This window comes from Carassius auratus, chromosome 19 (genome assembly GCF_003368295.1).
Source record: "Carassius auratus strain Wakin chromosome 19, ASM336829v1, whole genome shotgun sequence".
In the NCBI taxonomy this organism is placed as follows: Eukaryota; Metazoa; Chordata; class Actinopteri; order Cypriniformes; family Cyprinidae; genus Carassius; species Carassius auratus.
The window spans coordinates 10,032,083-10,045,565 of NC_039261.1; the positions used below are offsets into that span (position 1 = coordinate 10,032,083).

Consider the following 13,483-nt stretch of genomic DNA (forward strand, 5'->3'; position numbering starts at 1 on the left):
AAGATGGGACTCAACAGCTAATTCTTTGGAAATGCAACAATAGCGTATGCTTATGTCAGAGTGATTACAATGAGCTTTGATCAGTAGCTGACAGGTGTGTCTGTTGTGTCTGCTTTGGAACTAGGGCATCATTGCATCTTATATAGGTCCCCGTGTCCCAGATCCACCTGCAATCAGACTTCCTTCAGATCTACTACTGTTTATGCAATAAAAGAAAATGACTAGCATTAATCTAGTCTGCAACATCTCATTTAATGTTAAGTGTTACATTGTCCCTAACACTGCAGCAATCATTTAGGAGTCGACTAATGCACACAGTAAAACAAAAGAAAGAGAGTGGGTGTCCGTGACGTTAGGGGTGATGCAAGTGCAATGGATCTTTAAGAATTCAGAGAAAGACACTCTCAGCTAAAACCTTTGAATGCATCTTGCTTTATCAAAGTCCATTCATGTATTCCCGCACATAATTTAGCATTAAATCAATCCGTGAGTTATAGCCTTCACCTTTTCATTTGCATAATTTCCCAGCACACTGATCTTTCCACATCTGCCATTTGGCGCAGTCCCACTGCAGACACTAATGCAGAGAGGATGTGAGCGTTCATGTTGCCCCATCAGCCCTCATCACCCAAGGCTCCTCTTTGTTTCTCTCGTTGCCTGTCTCCTGCTCTCGCTGTCTCTCTTTCACTTTCCTGCCAGCTGCAAAGTTTTTCTTCCTTTATACACAAGTATGATGTCTAGGCTCTAATGCTTTTTATTTTTTTGTCAAACCGTCCCTATACGAGACAAATAAAATCATTGTTTAGTCTATAACTTTTAATCTAATCATTCACCCAAAAAGGAAATTCTGTTATTGTTTTCATCCTCGTGTCATTCAAAAGTTCTTCTTTTCTTTTGTGGAATTCGAAAGAGAAAAGTCTGGTTTTGATTATTTACATTTGTTCATTAAGCAGACACTTTTATCCAAATACAGCCAGTGATTCATCTTGGCAGCTATAACACGAGAAGTGCTGGGCTGGCAATACAAAGTTTCAAACATTTCCCACAATAGTAGGATGCAAGAAAAACATGGGAAGGAAGAAATAGTGAAAGCACTGAAAACAATTGCTAGTGAGGTAGCAGTTTCATACAATGAATGGTGAATGGAGCTTTCAAGCTTCAAAAAAGACACAAAGGCACTATAAAAGTGTCATAAAAATGGCCAATATGACCCATGTACTGTATTTAAAGTCTTTTGGTGCCAATAGTAAGGAAGAAAAGTAATATGTCTTTGAAACTAAAAAGCACATTGAATAGCAATAACTGAAAAAAAATAATAATAATAATACATTGCATTAACAGTGCTTTCATTATAATGCCTTGTATTTCTGGGGCTTGCATTTTTAGCTCCTGTAATTTAACAAAGTTCTTTATTTAAACTGTAAATATTTCAATTCTAAATATTTCACACACATTTTCATAATTAAAACTGTAATAATTCTTATTCACCTTCCAGAATTCACTTACAAATTATTCACTCTGTTTAAAAATAAAAAAGCAATATATGTCTTTCTCAGATGTAATGTTAGACCTGAACATTGGTGTTGGGTAAAATAGCATTGTGATCTCTTTTGTGGTAGAAAAATCTGCTTATGTAGTTTATAGGAAACAGCGAAGATGTTGACATAAACAATCAGCTTTTCCACATGCTGATATTGGCCTGATAATCAAATCTTCTACTTAGTGCTTGCTCCATTTCTGCAAATCAGTTTTTGTGAATGAATGTCTTAATCCACCTGTTGTTTGGTCTTCATCAACAGCCGCTTGCGCCACCTGCTGGTTAGTGCCTGACAGCAGTTTGAGATCATGCATTAGTGCTCTACTGCTATTCCTGCAGATCCCGGATGTGCAATGGTGAATTCTTTATTGAATTTTAAAGGGGTCATATGGTGCGATTTTTCCTTTATCTTTGGAATGTTACAAACTCTTGGTGTATAAAGAAGATCTGTGCAAGTTGAAAAAGACTAAAGTCTCAAATCCAAAGAGATATTCTTTATAAAAGACTCGTCCACACCCTCCTAAAACTGCACTGTAGATCTCCGGATCGGCTTTGACTGTGGACGAGTCCAGCCCGGGGTCATCTCATGTGGTTGCTGCAAGCCCAACGGACTCTCCTTCGTAGAATCCGCCAGCAGAAATCATGTTTATATCACGTTTATATTGGGTTTTATGTTTATGTCACTCCGGTCTGACAGGGCATGACAGTATGTTACCATCATTACCATCACATGCTTGAGGTGTTCGGCCAATCACAATGCACTGGATAGCTGGCCAATCAGAGCACACCTCACTTTTCAGAATGATGAGCTTTGTAAAAGTGAATTCGTTTCAAAAGGAGGGGGGGAGAGGAGAAACAATAATGTACAGTATGTGGACAATAATGTGTTTTTTGAAAATTAAACCGCATAAACACGTCATTACACCAAATAATGTTCTTTTTAGCAGCATCATATGACCCCTTTAACCACTGAATTTGTGGAAGTGAATTTGAAAAGTGAAATAAAATGATGTATGATCAAATACAATGATGTCGATTATTATACATCGTATTTTTAAACAGACTGAATATTTTGGAAGTGAATTTTGGAGGGTGAATATGAATTATTGAATTTTTAATTATAAAAATGTATGTGAAATATTTTGGATTTAAATATCCACAGCTTGAATAAACAACTTTTTTTAAATTTCAGGACCTAAAAAGGCAAGCCCTGGAAATACAAGGCATTAAAATGCAAGCACTGTTAATGCAATGCGTTATTGTTTCAGTTAGTGCTAATCAGTGTGTGTGTGTGTGTGTGTGTGTGTGTGTGTGCGTGTGTGTGTGTGTGTTTCAAAGACATATGTCATAATTTTTCTTCCATAGAATAGCTGCATGTGGGTGGGGGGAGTCATTTACTGCTATGGATTATTGAGTTGAACTTGACAGCCAGATAAGTCTGAATTGTGAGCGAATCATTAATTTTTGTGAACTGGATCAATGATTCACTAAACAGCTACATTTTCTTTGAATAACCATTTGAATTTCTGCCTGTTTTCATACAAAGCTTGTGATTCTTCAAAAAACAGATGAGTCATATGGGCCACTTTTTTACATTGGTAGTACGTTTGAGTGCTTTCTGAAGCTTAATAAAAGCCTCAGTTATTTCCCTTTCCCATTCATTGTAATTGCTTGGAAAAAATGACCTCTCATCTCATTCTTAAGTTTCTGAAACTACATAAGGACAGTTAATGACATAATTTTAATTTAAGGATGAAGTATTCCTTTGTCAAGCATGAGCTTGCCTGAGTCCATTCTTTGGCACAAGTGCCATAAAAACAAGGAGCCTTGAGCGCTTCAGTGCTTTCACTTTACTTGATTTATTGGTGAACTGAGCTAAAGCACTTCAGGTCAACCACTGTTATTCCAGAGAGACCCCGAACCCCGAGCAAAAGCAGAACACAAGAAGCTCTGCCTGACAAAATGATAAAAGCAAAGAGTACATTTCTGCCGTCCATTTGCATTTAAATATTTATCAAAAATTACATTCCTTTAGGGCCCAAGGCTCATTGGTCTGGGAAAAGTCACCTTTCATCAGGTCTTCCATTCTGAGTGTTTATCAAAACCATCCTCTCACAAGGCTCACCACCGCCAGACCTAGGCCACTGTAATGGAATAAGAGCAGAACGAACAGGGCAGAGGACATAGGGGAGGGATATTTATGCTGGACTCACTGAGGCATGCTCTTATTGATTTGGTTTGACACTAACTGCATGTTTTATAGACCAGTGGACAGGGATGGATGACTCTAGTGAGAAGAAAATACTGTCTTTTTGATTTCATATCTATGTATGTTTTGCATTTTTCAGTTGTATTGTTTTTCTTTTGATCAAATTTGTGTTGTCAGCATGTCTTTGTGTGTATGCAGGTATTTGATTATGAGCTACCTACATACCGCATAGCCCTTGGCGTGTTTGTACTGTATATTGCATTCAAATGACTTCAGCCCTAAAACTCAATTACATGGGCAGCCAAAAGCATCGGTATATATTTCAGGCGCATCAAAGCAACTCTTTCAAGTGCAGGTTTGCTTTTTAAGATGATTTAGTGCTTATGCTGCTTCAAGCTAATTAAAGAGCCACATCAGAAGTCCACTTCAGCCAAGTTTTAGTGTTTTGCTGGAAAGCGTAGTTGGTGTGTGGTAAGAGACACCTCAAATGCAGCTCAGATGGAAGATAATGTATATAGTACTGTCCACCACAGAGTTTTTTATTTATTTTTTTATTTTTTTACTCAGAGTGAACCAAAGCAATTGTATCATCTAATCAAGAAAACGTGGCCAAACATTTTAGAAGCATGGAAGGCAGGTACATTTTCTTTTTTGAGACTTAATATTTTAGTGCCAGATCTCTTCTCATTTTACATCAAATAAAATTGATTAATTCCCAGTCCAGGCTACTAGTGCTGGAAGCAGAGAATTGTTTTGTATTATTTGTTTACTTTCTATAAAGGTTTAATTTAAATAATAAATGGTTTCTGAAAATCCAATGTCACTGAGTCAAAAGTGCAGTTAGTCATGCATGTCATTCTTTGTAGTCCTTTAAAGAAATCTACTGCACCTGACATTGCATGCACTGATTTTGGTTCGATCTGCAAAAGTCATTTTTACAAAATGCTAAAAAAAATAAATAAATAAATTACGTTACATTTTTTAACTGATTCAACCTGTGCACTAATCTTCATCAGAGTGATATATTTTGGGCACTATTCATTTTGTAGCCACAATTATTATGTAACCTAATTATCAAATGTATGTTTTTGTTTGTTTATTCATTCATTCAAGAATCCATTTAGCTTAAACATCTTAGGTAGCATGGTTTTGGATGCAGAGTCTGATTCCTTAAAGGGGACTACAAGAACTTTCTGCCCCTGCATAGACAGCAACAGAACTGCCATTTTCAAGGCTCAGAAAAGTAGTAAGGAAATTGTTAAAATAGTCCATGATGTGACCGTAATTATATTAAGCTACAAGAATACTTTTTTTGTGCACAAGGAAAAGACTAAAGACTGAGATGGAAGAAAAAAAAAAACACTGAATAAAGTCATTATTTTTGTTTTCTTTGCACACAAAAAGTTTTCTCTTACAGTAGCTTCATAAAATCAAGGTTGAACCACTGATGTCAAATTGACTATTTTATTGACGTCCTTACTAACTTTTTGGACCTTGAACGTGGTATAGTTCTGTTGCTGTCTATGCAGGATCAGAAAGCTCTCGGATTTCATAAAAAATTTCTTAATTTGTGTTCTGAAGATGAACGATGGTCTTACTATTTGGAATGACATGGCTCTTAATTAACTGAAGAAACTTGTGTAATGTTGGACACTTTATGCACTCTGAATCAGAAAGGCTGTGATTACTTGAGCCAAAAACAGCCACATTATTCAGAACATGGCAACAGTTTCTACTTAAAGGGGGGGGATGAAATGCTCGTTTTCACTCAATATCCTGTTAATCTTGAGTACCTATAGAGTAGTACTGCATCCTTCATAACTCCAGAAAGTCTTTAGTTTTATTATATTCATAAGAGAAAAATAGTCTGTACCGATTTTTCCCTGAAAAACACGAGCGCCTAGAGGCGTGACGTGTGGGCGGAGCTAAAGAATCACGAGCTTTTGCATAGAGAGCGTTTGGAAGCTGTGACATTACCGTGAGGAAAAAACCATCATCCAAAACAAACCATGGCTTACAGTCAGATTCAGCATATATTTATGATCCAGAATCAGATCCCGAGGCTGAAACTGAACGAGAGCAGCAGCAGCAACGACTCGCTCCGAGCGGGGCTCGAACCCAGGTCTCCGATGGGAGGCGGACGCACTAACAAGGAGGCAGAGATATTTTACTCACCGCCTGCGGTTCCAACACACGATCCTGACCCTTTTTCGTTGGGATTGCATCATCCTTAAGAAATAAACGATATGCAAATCCGTCGTCAAATTGGGCCTTGTTTGTAAAACAAGCATTTTCGAAATGCAGGGAACAAACAATTTCGCAACTCCGTTGATGCTCTGTAAAAATAAACTCCATCCACTGGTTCCTTAATGCTGTTTTTTCTTTGGTAATCTGTGCAGGGTTGTCTTGCCCTGGCAACCAAAAACACACTCCTTTTGTGACATTTCGCGACGCTCTCGCTCTGATCAGTGAAGTCTGTTGTGCTCTAAGTGCTCTGCTATACGGGAGCGCGCGCTCTTCAGGGAGAAGTGCCCTTAAGACCCATATAAGGAAATTCCGCTCCATCTAACATCACACAGAGCCATACTCGAAAAAAACGTTCCGAAACTTGTGACAAACAGGGAGGAGTATTTTTGTAACAGAAATACTCCTTCAAACGTACAACTTAATTTTTGAAACTTTGTCCATGTTTAGCATGGGAATCCAACTCTTTAACAGTGTAAAAAACTCAGTATGCATGAAATAGCATTCCACCCCCACTTTAAGCTATACGAATTTAGGATATTGCTGAAAAAGTGGCACATTTGGGACTCAATTCCTCTATGCTGTTTTCAATTCTAGTTTCTAACTATTTGTTTATCTCTGTACTTTTGGCATTCAGAGTGGTTATATTCTCTCTAAATTCGGTCATTATCGTCTTTGTGCTCAGGAAGAGAGATCCCACAATAAAAGCATTCCAAAAGTTTGAAAGATCGTCATACGTAGAACAACAGCCCTTTTAAAAGTCCTTGAAAGTTTGCATGAAGTTGTTTGTGGAGCTAAATTATGTTAGTAAAATGGTTGCGGGGTTGATGTCAAAATGAAAGTTGGAAGAAAAGTGAAAACAGACTGTGAAGAATGAAGACTGTTTTACATCTTGACTGGAAAATGCATTTGGCATAAAGAGTCAGGATTCGTGTTAGGATCAGCTTTGCGGTGTATGTTTGGAAGGATGTCTGGAAAAACTTGGAATTGTGAGTGTGCAAGGAATTCCCAAAAAGGCTGTCTATACCATCTATCTACTCCAGGTTTCTGCAAGGTCTGCTGTTTGATCTACAACTAATAAAATAGAACATATTAGAACAGAATCTATATTGCTATAATAACTGACCCAGTTTGAACTCCAATCAGATTATCCAATACATTCATATTTAAATAATTTAGTTCAAATTTGATCCATAGCATAAAACTTTAAAATGTCATATATCAATGGTTCAGTTGTGGACACTGTTTGAGTTTCCAGCCATATGTAATATATTAAAAAAACATTTGTAAGTGCTCCAAACTCCATTGGCTGTTGTGTTCATGACTCATCACTATATTCTCCTGTCTCAGCAAGTTCCATAATCATCTCCCCCTTTTTTTTCCATTGCTCACTGCCTAAATGGGAAGTCTCTGAATATGTGTCAGTTGGCCATGTTTTTACAATTTTTTTGGCATTGGACGTGGCAGAAGTGTCGGCCATATTGTCAAACACTGAGAAGAAACACTTTAACATGCATCCACATATCTAGCAGATTTCTTTCTTTTGAACACCACACCTATTAATAAGGATATAGAAAAAAGAAAGGAGCCTTGTTTTGTGTCAGTCTTTGTCAAATTAGGTTGCTGTTTTTAAAGCAAACTTGATTATCCGCCCCTTGGCCTGTGGCGTTAGTGGTTCCTGGTTCAGCAGATTTTAGGGGCTGGTGCAGAGCCCATTTTTTCTTTGCCAGAACTTCCTTTTGGTGCTGGAAATGTGTGTAACAGTAGAAACTACACTGCCTTCATTATGAAAAACAGTTTTTGGCTTTTTTATAGGGCTGTGAAAAACGACTTATTGACACTCTGTCCTTATAAACGAGATTCCACTAATGAATGCTTTTACTCATTTGCTTTCACAGTAATGACACACAAAATTACCTGACACTCATATAGAAGACTTTAATAAATGTATGTTGAAGTCACCAGAAAGGTTTTTTTTTTTTTTTTTTTTTTTTTTTTTTTTATGTATCTGGAAATTCAGTATGTACTTTAATTTTTAAATATCAAGGGAGGTTGCAGAAGTAAACAAATGTAGCGTCTCTCCACAAGGCTCTCATATGTGTCTAAGGGCCGGTGTTCAAGCTCATAGATTAGATGATTCATATCTGTCACTCTCTGCTGAACCTTGAAATCAAATCCAATTGTGTGGTTGGGTAGGTGTGCCCAGTCCTTGAGCACTGTCTTCTCTGTGTGATACTATCTGAGAATCCAAGAATCCAAATCCATGTGTGTGTGTGTGTGTGTGTGTGTGTGCGTGTGTGTGTGTGGGTGTGTGTGTGAGATGGTCTCTGGCTAGAGTGTGCATTTGAATTTTTTTTTGTTAGCAGTTTACTAAATTGCCCATATGCTGCACTGATCTCAAAAATTGTGAAATGTAAATTAATGTACTGTAGATTCAATGCAGCTTTCTAAAAATTAAATTTCAAACTGTTCTTTCTGTTTGCCTGACTGGCTTTAACGTCTATAAAACTTTCCAACTTCAAGATTTGATTTAGATAAGACCTTTGACTTAAAGAACCTTCCTTTTCCAGGTAAATATTTTTATGACTTTAGTTCATTGTAATTCTGCTTCTTTAAGTTTTCTACCTCAATTAAAATTCAGGAATACACAACCCACTATGAATGCAGACTATATTCAGTCTGACAGTGTGCCCTAGGCTTGTGGAAAAAGTGGAAAAAGGACATTCCTCACAGCCTTTTCTCTTCACTGAAGGTTGATTAGCCACACTTAGACTAAATGACTTTTCTGTCACAAAAGTTTTCAGAAATGTTAGAAATAGCATCATGAATATCAAGCTGGAACCCGTCAAACCCCTCATAGAATAATTTGTGCCTGACCTTTTTTATCTCTTTATCCAATTACATTTCTCATTCCAATAAAATGTCATGGATCAATTTGAATGTTCAACAAATCTCAACTGAATAAATAAAATATTAAAAATAATACACTACCATTCAAAAGCATTAAAAACAATGCAAGCAGTGTTTTAAGACAGTTATCAGATATTAGTTTAGTTATATTTACACCATTCTATACAGATATGTTCTACAAATATTTGAAGACAACTCTGGATATTTTTGAAGCTTTCGCGTGCATAGAGTCCTCTGTGAGGGAAGCTATTCCCATATCTTTCTCTACTGCTTTACAGAACATGGCTGGAAACTGATGCCAAAGCCAGACAGGGAATCATAAAAACTTTGATATGTAGAACCCTGACTGAATATGAATGCTATTCCTCTCTGTCATATTATTTAATGGTCTAACTGCAGATGAAACATGTATTGGCTGTGCGCCAGCACCACTGCTGCTTGTTTGCATCCCCCTGGGTGTGTTTTTTACAACATTGTTTATATCATCTCATCCATATTTTACAAGATGACATCAAGATTGTCCATCATCGTTCCAAACAGCACAGCAAAATCACAGAGGGGAATGTTTGACTTCATATAGTGAGGATAACTAAAAAACTCAATGCTGCAGCATTCGTATTTAATATCTGGCACTTATCACTCACTGGGCTGAACTACAGTACAATACATTATGGATATCTCCAGTCCAATGCTCTGTTACATCCTGATTTCTAGATTTTGGACTGCATACCTTATGTTTGCTATGGTCCGGAAGACTTGAGGCACATGAGGATAGCCAAGCACATTTTTTCCAGATGTTCCTGTCACTGCTGCAGGCATGCAGTGGGTTAAGTCAAAGGTTATGCCCTCCATGCAAATAGCTGGAGAAGATGACAAAAGCCTCATGAGAAAGTAGTTTAGAAGCCTTCAATATTGAACTTTTTCAATGAAATCTATTGGGTTGTTAAAGCTGACATTATCAAGCCATTACTAATAAAGAATTTCTTTCCCAGCATGCTTTGCATTTTCAAGTTCTTCTCCACTACAGTTGAGGGAAACGTCACAAAAGGCTGCAAATATTCAATTTATTAAGGAAGAAGAAAAATAATATATTTACGAAAATACATTTATTAAGTCTTGGGTAATAGTATGTGCAACTTCTTCAAGGCTATACTAAAAATATAATAAATAGAAAAATGCTAAACATCTTACAGATTATGCAAGGAGTATGTACATTTATGAGAAGAATACAGCTAATCTAATGGGCAAAACGTTAGTGATCAGGACACATTTTATATGTGCTGATTAACCTTTACCAGAACTGTACCAATAGAATAACTTAATAACTGGCAATAATAGGATTATTATTTAGGTCTGTAATATAATCATATTTCAAATAAATAAATAAATAAATAAATAATTTCATACTGTGGCTTGCTTTAGTTTGTTAATTTATGAATTGTTTATCTAATTGATTTATGCCTAATAAATGTCACCCTTAGATAAAGCTCTGGCATTGACAGTTCCACAATCAAACTGCAATATCCTTTCTGAACCCCAGAATGTTCTTTATAATGGAAAAAGATTGTTTAAATTATTAAACTTTTTGAATTTGATGACTCCACAGTTCCCATGGAATGAGAATTCAAACTGTCCAGTGGTTGGATGCAGCATGTCTTCTGAGTATTATTAACCTACTGCTTCACCAATGTTGTGTGGATATGTGTACACTGCATTGTTCTTGGAGGAAGTAATGGATAGTGAATATTTAAAAGAGTAATCTAGATTCAATTATTAAAAACGTACAGTTACAGGAAACGCGGATAATTCAATCCACATGGTTTACCGCCAAAGTTGAAACAACAGAACAAGGACCAGACGACCCATTGCCGTTTAACCATATGGTTACCATCAAAACTGCTACAGTAGTTTGTCATATTTTGCCTTTGGTATTCAGTCACATACTGTATGACCCGTCTTACCCACGGCGTTGTCTGCATTAGCATGACCTCAGACAAGTTCTTCACTCGTGGAATCATAGTTGAAAAGGAGGAATCAAACAAAGCAGGACTTGTGGGAGGCAGCAACGGAAAGAAAAGCCCGCGGCGCGTTTCCACACTCCGCCGGAGCAGCTGATGATGTCATCAAGCGAATCTTGGAGATTCTCCCATTGATGAACGACAGTGAGGGGAAAGTTTATTAAAACAGCTCTGAGGGGAGGGGAGAAAGGAGTCGGAGAAGGAGAACTCCCAAGCAAAAACTTTGTCCACGCAAGAGAGGACTCTTGGAAGCTCTTTCAGCAAACTGGATTACACTGAAAAGAGTTTTCATTGGATTAATGTGGCCATAATTCATTGGATTAACGATCACAGAAGGTAAAATTATGTGTGTTTGGTTCTGACATATCGGGAGTCTTTGCGGCGGCGAGGATCCTTGCAAACTCCTCGGAGATAGCCTATATAGATTAAGTTTCCATGAATTATTATTTAGGCAACTGAAACTGGACATATTTTGCCTATTTTAGGCTATAGTTTAGAAATAATTTATTAGTCAATATACTGTAGCATATGCATATAAGCATCAGTTAATGCTATTGGGAATACAGGAATGTTTTTTCCTATATTATAGCCGATTTAATTTATTTCCTTCATTCAAATGTGCTCTTCAAATAGTTTTTCGGTGCATATTTCATTACAGTTTTAATGTGTAACGTGCTGTCGGATTGCCCATGCAATTAGTGCAAATGTTTTTTTCTTTTATCACTTTTTACCACTTTGGTTTGTGGTTAAAACTTTTTGACTTGTTGCCCTGATCTTGGCCCCCCAGCGGTAGAGCGTTATAACTCGCGCGCTCCGTGTATTCAGATCACTGCGTTTTAGAATTTACTGCATAGGCTATCTGTATTGTGTTTGTATTAACAAAAACAAACGATAAAAAGAGAAATGTTCATTTATTGTAACAATTGTATTTTGCTATTTAAACAAAGAGGAACTGGTTAAATGTAAAAAAGGGACAAAAAGGGGACCATTAAAACAGCATAAATGGGGGGGGGGGTTAATGTTTCTCTTAGTTATATTATATTTAATAACAATATTACGTAAATTTAATTTGCCTCTACCTTTATGCAAATCACTGCAGTATATTTTATAGTAGGCTAATAGGACAGAATACGCGCTGCTCTTTCCACGCGCGCATCTGGACAGCTGCGTGTCACAGTGACGTCGTTTGGAATATGATCACATCCCTGTTATGCTGTCAGCATGAAGAGGAGGGGATGCATCTGCACCCTGCAGCTGTGCAATCTTAAACTTCTCTCAGATATTTCTGTTTTATTGTTATTAATATTATTTACACATTTCATATTATGCTTGTCAGCAATGATGCAACTTTCAAAGTATAATCAGGACACTTCTTTAATGCAGCCCCCTGGAAATGCTTTTAAACACAGACCGTTCATTGATAATCTCTTTCCAAACCTTTTCAGCATACTGTCTGCCAAGGGTATACACTGGGATTAAAAAAAAAAAAAAAAAACAGCTCGTGGGAGTGAAAAAAAAATGCATGCTCTATCTGATGATAAAACCATCTGCTGCTAATGCAGGGGAAGACGAGATGAAGAGACGTTTGCTGCATAACTTTCACACACAGACTATTCCCGTTGCTGGATTTGCCACATTTCCCATAAATAATTAGGTCTACTTTGATAAACCAAGCTTCAAGCAAACAGTCTCTGCCTTGAGTGAAAAGAAAGATGCTGTAGCAAAGAAAAAAAAAATCCTTTGGAGGAGAATGATTGCAAAACAGCTGTAATTGAAGGCTAAACAGTGCCACAGACATGATTACAAATGCCACAGACCCCATTATAAATCCCTCTGGATTGCTCTCTGCCTGTGTTTGATGTGTCTCTCTAGCTCTCAGGTTCTTGTAACCAAATGCTGTGTCCTGTCGAAAATTGGGTATATGCACCAGGTTCAGTCTAACTTACTGTTGAACTTTTAGATTGTTTATGACGTCATATGATTAGGCCTTCACACCAGTGACATTACTAGCACCCTGCCTTCCCAAAATAGTGATTTTAAGAGATCTTTATAACCCAGCGATTAACTGACAGCACTAAATATGTGAAATAGGCATAAAAATGCGGCTTGTTTCTTGTTTGCACCGCTCTGAAGACAGAGAGGAAGTTTAGCGCTCCCTCTTTCCCTGAACTCTCAGACTCTGACATGAAAACAACACACTACGTTCCCTCTTCACAGCCTCCTTCCTGTCAGCGGTCTGCAAAACAAAATGACTGTAGACATTTGAACAATAGCTAATTAAAGCGCTTGTTTATTAGCCATTCTCTTAGATGGGCCCGAATTATTGTTTTTGCATGCGTAGATTGATTGTAACTATCAATCTTTCATTGAAACACTGTGAATTGTCAGCCCTGTGCGTTTGTAGCCCACATACTTGATTCACTAACTAGTGCTTTTGTCATTTCGACTATAGACATTCACTTCAGATTGCTGGGCACTGAGCCAAGGCAGAACGCAAGGGAGACTCTTTCCTTTATCTGCGTGGTCCAGCTGTTCTCGCTGCACGGCAAACAAAGTGAAAAGGGA

General features: G+C 37.4%; 1 protein-coding gene and 1 long non-coding RNA gene across 7 annotated transcripts in view; one reads left to right on the plus strand and one right to left on the minus strand.

The window, feature by feature from the left end:
- LOC113119391 (uncharacterized) overlaps window positions 1-10,996 on the minus strand; it is a 30,855-nt gene extending 19,859 nt beyond the window's left edge. For both annotated transcript variants that reach the window (XR_003294453.1, XR_003294452.1), the window contains exons 1-2: window positions 10,862-10,996; window positions 9,631-9,760 (exon numbers count right to left, since the gene is read on the minus strand). This is a non-coding gene — a long non-coding RNA (uncharacterized LOC113119391). The remainder of the gene's footprint in view (window positions 1-9,630; window positions 9,761-10,861) is intronic.
- An 89-nt stretch (window positions 10,997-11,085) lies between these two features.
- The window catches only part of col16a1 (collagen, type XVI, alpha 1), a 63,411-nt gene continuing 61,013 nt past the window's right edge, over window positions 11,086-13,483 (plus strand). For 4 of the 5 annotated variants that reach the window (XM_026288841.1, XM_026288839.1, XM_026288838.1 and 1 more), the window contains exon 1: window positions 11,087-11,254. The gene's annotated coding sequence lies outside the window, so the exon portion shown is untranslated. Of the gene's footprint in view, window positions 11,255-13,483 lie in introns of all 5 variants that reach the window. The other variant, XM_026288837.1, reaches the window with a different exon arrangement.